General features: G+C 43.1%; 1 long non-coding RNA gene across 15 annotated transcripts in view; it reads left to right on the forward strand.

Annotated features, from left to right (window-relative positions):
• LOC102990891 (uncharacterized) overlaps window positions 1–10,911 on the forward strand; it is an 86,546-nt gene that overhangs the window by 8,764 nt on the left and 66,871 nt on the right. For 13 of the 15 annotated variants that reach the window (XR_008616402.1, XR_008616406.1, XR_008616405.1 and 10 more), the window contains 3 exons: window positions 273–349; window positions 1,133–1,256; window positions 6,303–6,402. This is a non-coding gene — a long non-coding RNA (uncharacterized lncRNA). The remainder of the gene's footprint in view (window positions 1–272; window positions 350–1,132; window positions 1,257–6,302; window positions 6,403–10,911) is intronic. The other 2 variants (XR_008616411.1, XR_008616403.1) reach the window with 1 other exon arrangement.

A 10,911-nucleotide genomic window follows, 5' to 3' on the forward strand; every position in this document is an offset into this window, starting at 1 on the left:
CTCAGCGGCCATGGCTCACGGGCCCAGCCGCTCCGCGGCATGTGGGATCCTCCCGGACCGGGGCACGAACCCGGTTCCCCTGCATCGGCAGGCGGACGCGCAACCACTGCGCCACCAGGGAAGCCCCCTCTCTGCTCTTTTTAAGAAAGAGTTTGAATTCTGTGTTGTCACTCAAATTGTGACCTTTACAGGGTCCCGTTGGTCAACTTGGGTTTCCACATGATGTGCCCTTCCCTACATTTACACTCAATAAAAATTTGTCTGTTTTTCAGGGCTCAGCTCAAGAACCACCTCCTCCAAGTTGTCTTCCTGGATTTACTCAGCCTAAAGTAATCCTTCTTTTTCTTAGGTGAGTCATAGCTCTTAGTTTATTCCTTTTATTTAGCCCCCATTCACTCTTTCACAGTTATACTCATTGCTTTGTACTTATTTGTTTATTTTGTTTGTGTGTTTGTTTTGGCTGAGTGGCATGTGGGATCTTAGTTCCCCGACCAGGGATTGAACCTGTGCCTCCTGTAGTGGAATCGTGGAGTCTTAACCACTGGACCACCAGGGAAGCCCCTGTACTTTTTTGTATTCATGACTTACCTCCTCTACCAGATTTTAAATTCCTTGAGGGAAGGTACTTAGGTTGTTCAACTTTAAATGAATTATTTTCTTTCTCATCATCAGATGCAAAAGAGGTTCAACAGTAAAATAAGTTGATAAGTTCCCCCATGTACCTTGAATCTAATCTTTAGTTTCTCTTGTTTCTAGTAAGGACTTTTCCTGTGGAATGCTGGAGTCACTCCTTTGTCTCCAGCGATCTCCTGTGTAACTTAAAGCCTGTTTTCTATGATTTTCTTTGCCGTTGCTTTGATGGAGCTGCTTCCACCAGGGGGAGCTCCTTACTAGAGCTAGGTCAATTTTTTTTTTTCTTTAGAGGCAAAAGGAGATTTCATCAGGCAAAATATCAAAGCAATGGGGAAACAAATAATAGGAAGTAGGAACTGCACAGAACATCTCTTGGGACTTGACTTGGTCTCAGCACCAGCTGGCCCAAATGCCATTTCACTTGTTATATTGGGTTTTGGTATGATTCTGGCCCATGTGTAAAGATTTTGCTCTTCCCAATCTTTTATTTCTTTTACAGATAAATACTGAGCATATGCTTTGCGTCCGATATTGTTATAGATGCTGACGCTTCATCTGCGAGCAAGACCGACCAAGTCTCTGACCTCATGGAGCTTATTTCATATGTGGGCAACAGATAATAAGTAAGTTAGATAGATAATAATATGTAGTATATTAGATAGGGATAAGTGCTAAAAAGAACAAATAATTCAAGGTCTTGAAGGCCATTGTAAGAACTTTGATTTTTACTATGAGTGAGATGGGAAGCAGTGGGGGATTTTGAGTAAGAATGATGTGATCTGACATGTTTTAAAAGGATCACTCTTGTTTTTTGGATAATACGTTATGTTTAAGGGGATAAGCTTGGGCCAGGCTGGTAACAGTGGAATTTGGGAGAAGTTGTTGGATCTGGGGGTATATCTTGAAGGTAGAGCCAATTGGATTTGCTAACAGATCAGATGTGGGATGTGAATGAGGAATCAAGGAAAACAGGGTCACCATGTTACATAACACCAATAGCATTGCATAAAATGTGGCTCATGCCCTCTGGAGTTGTATAACACAGTGTTTCTGTTCGAGACGATGCCAAGGTTTTCATCCTGAGCAGCTGGAACGATGGAGTTGCCACGAACTGCAGTGATAAAGACTGTGGGTAGACAAGGTTGGGAGTATATCGGAAGTTGACTTTGGGATATGTTGAATTTCAGATGCCAGTTAGACATCTAAGTGGAGGTGAGGAGTGAGCTGTGGGATGTATGAGCCTGGCACTCACAGGCGTGGTTAGGGCTGGAGATAAACATTCTTGAGTCATAGGCATCTAGACAGTCTTTAAAGCTGTGAGATGGATGAAATCACTGGGAGTGAGGAAAGTTAAGAGAAGGGGACCACGGACCCCGCCCTGGGGCACTCCCACAGCCAGAGGTTAGGAAGACAATGAGGAACCCGCAAAGGAGACTGACAAGGAGTGGCCCGGAAGATGGAAGGAAAACCAGAAGAGAATGGTGCCCCGGAAGCCACGTGAAGAAGGTGCTTCCGGGAAGAGGGGATGATCAGCTGTGAGAAGTGCTTCTGGTTGGCCAAGCAAGATGAGGACCGAGAATATTCGGTGGACTCTAGCAACATAGAGGCCAGTAGTGACCAGGATAAAAGCCTTTTCAGTGGACAAAAGCTTGATTGGAGTGGGTTCAAGGGAGAAGGGGAAGAGAAAAATTGTACACGGGGAATATAGACAAATCTTTTGAAGAGTTTTGCTGTCAAGAAGAGGAGGGAGATGAGGCAGTAACTGGAATGGTGTGTGGGAGAGGGGGTCAAAAGAAGGTATCAGAATGGGAGACATAGAGCCCAGAAGTAAACCCACGCACCTACGGTCAATTAATCTACGACAAAGTGGGCAAGAGTATACGATGGGGAAAAGACAGTCTCTTCAGCAAGCGGTGCTAGGAAAGCTGGACAGCCACATGTAAACCAATCAAGTTAGAACGCTCCCTCACACCATCCACAAAAATAAACTCAGAATGGGAGAAATAATGGAACGTTTGCCCCAGGAGTACTCACTGGTCGTTGGAGTTCACTAGTCCGTAGTCACATGCGTTTCTGGGCATAGTAGCCAGTAATCCTCAGAGAAGCTAGATGTTGAGGGAGGGGAAGTTGCCAGTAGGTTTGACTGGAACAAACTCTTAAGGAAACCCGTGGGCAGCGTTTAATAAAACTAGACTCAGACCCTGTGCGGTTAGGGAAAGGAAGAGTATCTCCACGTGTGGAAATGGTTGGGGCCATGAGCTCTAGCCATCCCCCTTGCCCACTGGGTGATTCCAGCCTCCTTTGCCAACCTTGAAGGATCTGGCCTCAGTTACACTGAAGACAGCCTGTAGATCCACTTCCAGAAACATTATTATCTCTTATTATCTACAGAAGGGAGAGGAAAAGAAATTTCTATAGATACCGTGAGCATGACAAAACCCTAGGAAGTTTGACCCAAGTGGGAAAAGTGACATAAAAATTCAGGTCGCAGTTCCACGAATGACATCCCTGTTCCTTGGCAAGAAGTGGCCTCAGCAGCAGAAGCCATTGTCGGGCCAGGCTTGCTTCTTAGCTCTGTGTTTTAGTAGTGATGGCTTTGAAAACACATACAAGTTTTACTGGTCTCCATGTCCTGTTTTTATTTGAACTTGTTTCCGATTCTCATGTCTTCAAGGCCCAGCTCAAGTGTCCCTTGTTCTGCAGAGCCTTCTGTGAGCCCCGTCTCAGGCAGAATGAACCATTTCCTTCCCTGAGTTTCTATACCACTTTTTCTCTTTCTCTCCTCTCGCACATGTTACACTGAGTTGTGTGTGGTTGTAAACAGAAAAGGCGGCAGAGTGTAGTGGATAAGAGCACGGGCTCTGGAGCTAGGCTGCTTGGGTTTAAATCGTGCTTCTTGCAAATTGCTTAATCTCCTCGTGCCTCAGTGTCTCACCTGTCTCATCTCAATATAACAATAATAGTAGTAGCAGTGCCCTCATAGGGATTTTGTAAAGAGGAAAGAATATGTGTGAAGTACTTAGAACAGTGCCCAGCATGTAGTAAGTGCTCAATAAGCTTTTGTCATTTGTCTCTCTTCTCCTTGAGGAATAAGATGATGATGCCCTTATGTTAGCACTGGGCTTGGCACAGAGTGCTAGGTGCCTAATACATTTTTGTGTGACTAAACCAGGTTCATGTTTAACGGTTTTATATGTGTATAGCCCTCTCATCAGCTCACTTATTTATTGCTGTGTACTGCTCCACGTAGCGGTTAAGGACGAAGGTTCTAGAGCCTGATGGCCTAGTTTGTGTCGTTGCTTAGCCACTTATTAGCTTCTTAACCGCTCTTTGCCTCAGCTTCCTCATCTGGAAAATGAGAAAAAATATAGGAAGTTAAACACAGTTACTGAATATTCGGATATTAACTATATTTATTATTAATCTTATCGTTAATTAAATGATTTAATAAACACGTCCCATGTTCCGTGGACTGTGCTAGACAATAGAGATGCAGAGGGGAGTACGGCTTGGTTCCTGCTCTAAGAAAACCTCTCAGCTAGTGAAGGCAACAAGTCAGTATGTCTAGAGCCTGGTGGAGGAAGGCAGCAATGAGGGGAAATGAGAGGGCAGTAAGGTTTTCTAGAGCAGGTACATCCTGAGCTTTGCATCTGTGGGTTGAGGATCCTGGAATAAGAATGCCAAATGGGTATCAAAATCCCTTTTGTGGTTCATCAGAAGTGAGTTTTATAACAGATTTCTCCCATCAATTTCTTTAACAAGACCCCTTAACGAGAGGCTCCACGGTGTATTTGGAAACCCAGAGAAACCATTCTGGGCCAACAACAACGTATCATCAGGCCAACCTAAGTGTACCAAAAATGGTTTTGAACAGTTTTCCTTGAGCAAAACAATCAGGTGAGAGGGAAAGCAGAGAGCGGCGTGTTTTCTAAGAAAAGATCAGGGCCCCTTTCTAACTCACACTTGTAATAGGGACCTCTCTGAGATGGTGGGATGGGGCTATATTTACATTCTTGAGATCAAGGTCAGAGTATGGGTAGATGAAAACCTTTGTCTTTTGTCCCTTAGAAAACCAATAAAACCAGTGAAGCTTGCCTATATTCCCCGAGTAGTTCATAAGAACAATAGAATTCAGAGTCCCTGGTGTTCCTCTGGAGCTGATTTTGGCAAGTGATAAGCAGCTTGTAAAAGGGCTTATTATTGAGTAGAGTTTTGGCTGCCTGACTTTTAAGGTTGGTTATTTATTTTGCATGTTGTATAACAGGAGCATTGGGCAATGCTCAGAAGAGGCCTTCTGGGTCAGAGAGTAAGGACTTCTCTGACCATCCCCTCCCACCAGAAGATTCCGGGTGCGGAGCACGGGCCCAGGCCATGGCTCTTGTGCAGCCCCTAACCACCAGACAGGCCTTCTCTTAGGGGTTGAATACATGAACATTTCCATCCAGTCCCAGCCCGAGAAAAATATATGTGTGTAATTTCTCAAACTTACACTGATAATGTGACCTGCCTTTGAAAGATGTGTTTTTAAAGACACGTTTTGGTCATGTACAACAAGTAGTTACATACGGGGTCCTTGTCATCTGAGTAGGTAGGTGCTCTGAAAGGTAGGGCTTTCAGCAGCTTGTGAAGAGTGCCCAGCCAGAAGCATCCCCAGCCCTTTCAGTTCAAGCTTTAAAGCAATGTGCCTCCTACCTCATGCTGGCCTTACTGGCTCTCCAAGAGAGATCCAGACATTTTAGAGACAGCGAGTGAGGGAAGCTCCTCTTTTTTCCTATTCCAAACTTTAAAAGTGAATTGAGCCAGGGCCCTCGCGAAACTGAGATGGTCTCGACGGAGAGAAACTTACTGGTGGCTCTTTTTTCACTTTTCTCTTGTTTGATTTTTATGGGAACCTGAATTTATGAGGAACTTCTGTTTACAGAGGCTACGAGCCAGCATTTGTGTCCAGTGATGTTAGTAAAATGGGAAACAGCAGGAGGTTATAGGTGCCTGGGAAGAGATTTCATGAGCCGTTGACTGAGTTTTGGATGCTTTATGATATTTTGAAGACAGATGTCTTGGGAAAGGTGGCCTTTACACTTGAAGTTACTGTTTTAGGCTGAACCATCCTCCCTCAGAGACAATGTTTTGTTGACGAAAGTCTTGGAAAACATGTGAGATCCAGTCATCCTCACAGAGTTTGTGAGTGTGACTAGGTTAAACTTAGTGCACTAAAGTCTCTGGCATTGGGGATGGGCCGCTACTTTGGCTCCCGTATTAGTCAGGATAGGATAGACCCTGACGCAGTAACAAATAAACAACACAGGATTATTTGTTGCTCGTGTAAATAAGGTTTGATGCAGACTGGTTGGCTCTCTTTAATCTTGTTGCAATGCCATCTGGCACACGTGACCACCAAGGGCATCATGGCAGAGGAGAAGACAGCTGGAAGCCCGTATGCCTTAGTTGCCTCATCCCAGCCCTGACACACATCACTTCACATATTTCAGTGGCAAGAACCAATCACTTCACCCCAATCTAACTGCAAAGGGGCACGTAGAAGCATACTTGGTGTATTTGGTGGCTGTTAACGGTCTCTGCTACATCCCCTGGGTACCAACTGACCCTTAACTTCGCACCCCACTCTCAGGGAATGTATGAGTGATGCTGATTTTCTAATTCTGTAACAGACTGAACTGTGAACACCAAACCAGCTCTCCAGCCTGACAGACAGCGCTTGTTCTATCTAAGGAAAGGGGACAGGACGGGCGGCGCTCACCTGTTTGACAGGTACAGTCCTTTTCCTTGTCCTCCCTCGTCGCTCACCATGAAGCACACATTCTCACTTCTGCTCTGTCCTGAGAGTCACACTCATATGAACATAAGAATTGCCCCCAGGTCAGACACCTTTGTCACTCTAGTCCCAGGTTCCAGGTCTGACTGGAGCTGCGGGAGTGTTTGATGAGAAAGTGCAAGGGTTGGTATATGAAGTTCTCACAAGGTTGGGGCAGGCTGTCCATGTCTCTAGTGGTCCTAATGCCCCAGGGTTGAGTCACCATAAATTAATTTACGGCAAACCCTCTGACAAGATTGAGGGAGCAGAATTCCCCAAGTGTCCAGGAGTATCACTGAGATAGGGAACTCACTCCCCTCCCAAAGCCAAGTTTTCCACAGTTAAGGTGGTCCTTCTCCCAGGAGGAGGATGACCAGTGGAGCCATTTCCAGATTTCTCCCTAGGAGTGAGGACCAAATTCCCAGAAGGGACCTGAGAGTAAAAAAGTGGTTGCCTTCTCCTGTCCTGACTTAGCGTGTTTAGCTGAACCATAACCACTAGAGTATACTAGAGTGTATGTGTGTGTGTGTGTGTGTGTGTGTGTGTGTGTGCGTGTGCGTGCGTGTGTGTGTGTGTATAAAAATCAATCCTGTGGTACTTGGTGACTTCGGTTGCCCAGCCCTTGCAACAATTTTCTTCTGTTGTTGTTATTTTCCCTTGGAGTCACAGGCGTGAGCAAACTAAGGAAATAATAATTTACTCTTACTGCCTCTAGTGTCTTCCAGAGGAAGAGGGTGGCTGGAATCAGTGTAGACCAATCCAAGGAGTGCACATCTGCCAGAATTGCAGCTCAGCTTTCTTGCCTCTGGCATGTGTATCTTTCTGCAGGGTAGGCCCTAGACCAGATGTAAGTAAGTTAGCCACAGGGTGACTGCTTGGCTGGTTAGCTGGTTGGCTTAGAAGGGTGTGAAGGGGCAGCAACATAGGGAGGTAGGGGTTAGGCAGCGCTGTATCGGAAAGAGGGGCAGGATGATTAGTTTTTCCTTTCTCTCCTTTGGCTTCATTGCGATACTCTGTGTGGGTATTGTTAGCTTGAATCTGGATGAGACTCACCCAAATAGACAGTTCTGAGGTACAAATCACATCCCCTTACCTTCTAGAATCACTGCCAAACTCATTATGGTTAAAAGATTTCTAAGACTCAGGTACAGCATTCACTTTGGTTGGAGTTTTCCATTTAAATTTATTTCACACATATAAGCATTATGTCCTTTATGATGTGTTTTAAATTGTTATCAGTTATTCCAGATTGAACCACTTTAAAAAATTTCTTTGTGTTTTCTTTATGGGAAAACATCGTTTGATGGTTGCTGTTTACATTCCCCCCTTTCTTTCCCAGAAACAAAATTTTAATTCTTCACTTTGACTTTTTCATGTCTTCCTCTTCCTGTTTCATACTCCTGCTGTTGATTGACACTTTCCTCACTAAGTTTCCTCCTACTTCCCAACATCAAAACCTAAGCTTTTTTCTCTTTTCCATATCTTTAGTTTGAGATGTTGTGTGTGATTTCTAGTAAAACTGTTAAGTGATCGAAGATATTTAACTTTGAGCCAGTTAGACTCTCTCAGACTTCTGTGATCTTTCCAAGGACTTCGAAGTAATTCACCTTAAAAACTAAAATATGTCATTCATTGTAGTACTTCATTTATCATCTCCAAATATCTGGGAACTAGGTAGAGGCAAGTTTTATCCCTTCTATCTTAAGAATGGTCAAATCAAGTTTCAGAGATGAACCTTGTCATCATCCTGCTGGTTGTTTGATGTCCAGGCCAAAGTAATCAAATGCTGACCTGCGGATTCTGCATTATTACCTCCATCCTGGGCTAAAAAGGACACTGGGACAGGCTGAAGGAGACTACTCTGCATCGTGTGGGTGTTAATGGTCTGGCAGAGGCAGTACTCTGGGGTTATAGGCCCCCAGAAGGCAGGGACCCCGGCATCTAGGCAATCCTCCTTTTATATCTTGTGCGTAGCTGGGCCTTTGGGGCCTGACCCAGCTCTCCCAGCAGGACCCTGTGGTAATCCTCATCTACAGAGGATGTGGACACAGTGGGGATTTAGCTGTCAATAATATTATAGACAGTAGAAAATTTCAAATGTTGCTTCTTAAAGTAACAAGTGATGGCTGAGGATGCGAGAGAGAATGGCCTTCTCTGCGGTTTATCAATGAAGTATTGGCTATGAAAATGGTTTCTAAATTGTAAAAACATGGAACACATGATGGCTATTGGTACTACATTATAAATTGCATGTGTTGCTTTTCTCCCAGGATTTTAAAGAAAGGCCTCAAAGATCTCAAGTATTACCATAGTTAAGAAACTTCAAAATTCACTTTATTTACCTTACTTCTGATTAGTGCATTTTTATTTTGCTGGAAGGTAGAGCCCATGGCTTAGTTATTTTTTCTCCAACTTCACTGAGGTGTAATTGGTATGTAAAAAACTGCAAATAATTAATATATATAATTTGGTGAGTTTGGACACGTGAATGGACCTAGAAGACATTATGCTAAGTGAACTAAGTCAGTCACAGAAGGACAAGTACTGCATGATTCCTCTTATATGAGGCATCTAAAATAGTCAAAAGTAAAGATGGTGGTTGCCAGGGGATGGGAGGATGGGGATATGGGGGGGGGGGTTGGTGTTCAATAGGTATAAAGTTACAGACATATAGTACAAGATGAGAACGTTCCAGAGATCTGCAGTACAATGTAGTGCCTATAGTTAACAATAAGGTATCATGTGCTTAAAAATTGATTAGTGCATTTTTTTTATGTCATTGGGTTTCTCTCTGGATCTGCCTAAGCATGAGAATTCACCTTTTTATGTTTATTTATTTTTATTTTTATTTTTCTGGTAAAATCTGTATACGCACGTGTTTTATTTACTTATTTATTTATTGGAGTATATTTGCTTTACAATGCTGTGTAAGTTTCTGCTGTACAGAGAAGTGAATCAGCTGTATGTACACATATATCCCCTCTTTTTTGGATTTTCTTTCCATTTAGGTCACCACAGAGCATTAAGTGGAGTTGCCTGTGCTATACAGCAGCTTCTCATTAGTTATCTGTTTTATACATAATAGTGTATATATGTCAATCCCAATCTCCCAATTCATCTCACCCCACCCTCCCCGCTTGGTGTCCGTATGTTTGTTCTTCATGTCTGTGTCTCTATTTCTGCCTTGCAAACAGGTTCATCTGTACCAGTTTTCTAGATTCCATGTATATACATTAATATACGATATTTATTTTTCTCTTTCTGACTTACTTCACTCTGTATGACAGGCTCTAGATCCATCCACGTCTCTACAAATGACCCAATTTTGTTCCTTTTTATGGTGGAGTAATAGTCCATTGTATACATGTGCCATGTCTTTCTTTATCCATACATCTGTCGATGGACATTTAGGTTGCTTCTGTGACCTGGCTGTGGTAAAGAGTGCTGCAATGAACATTGGGGTGCATGTGTCTTTTTGAATTATGGTTTTCTCAGTGTATATGCCCAGTAGTGGGATTGCTGTGTCGTATGGTAGTTCTATTTTTAGTTTTTTAAGGAACCTCCGTACTGCATACTGTTCTCCATAGTGGCTGTATCAATTTACATTCCCACCAACAATGCAAGAGGGTTCCCTTTTCTCCACACGCTCTCTAGCATTTATCGTTTGTAGACTTTTTGATGATGGCCATTCTGACTGGTGTGAGGTGATACTTCATTGTGGTTTTGATATGCATTTCTCTAATGATTAGTGATGTTGAGCATTCTTTCATGTGTTTGTTGACAATCTATATATCTTCTTTGGGGAAATGTCTATTTAGATCTTCTGCCCATTCTTGGATTGGGTTGTTTGCTTTTTTGATATTGAGCTGCATGAGCTGTCTGTATATTTTGGAGATTAATCCCTTGTCCATTGCTTCATTTGCAAATAGTTTCTCCCATTCTGAGGGTTGTCTTTTGGTCTTGTTTATGGTTTCCTTTGCTCTGCAAAAGCTTTTAAGTTTCATTAGGTCCCATTTGTTTATTTTTGTTTTTATTTTCGTTACTCTAGGAGGGGGGTCGAAAAAGATCTTGCTGTGCTTTACGTCAAAGAGTGTTCTTCCTATGTTTTCCTCTAAGAGTTTTACAGTGTCTGGTCTTACATTTAGGTCTTTAATCCACTTTGAGTTTATTTTTGTGTATGGTGTTAGGGAGTGTTGTAATTTCATACTTTTACATGTACCTGTCCAGTTTTCCCAGCACCACTTATTGAAGAGGCTGTCTTTTCTCCACTGTATAGTCTTGCCTCCTTTATCAAAGGTAAGGTGACCATATGTGTGTGGGTTTATCTCTGGGCTTTCTATCCTGTTCCATTGATCTATATTTCTGTTTCTGTGCCAGTACCATACTGTCTTGATTACTGTAGCTTTGTAGTATAGTCTGAAGTCCAGGAGCCTGATTCCTCCAGCTCCGTTTTTCTTTCTCAAGTT

The sequence above is a fragment of the Physeter macrocephalus genome, chromosome 21 (assembly GCF_002837175.3).
Source record: "Physeter macrocephalus isolate SW-GA chromosome 21, ASM283717v5, whole genome shotgun sequence".
Classification (NCBI taxonomy): domain Eukaryota; kingdom Metazoa; phylum Chordata; class Mammalia; order Artiodactyla; family Physeteridae; genus Physeter; species Physeter macrocephalus.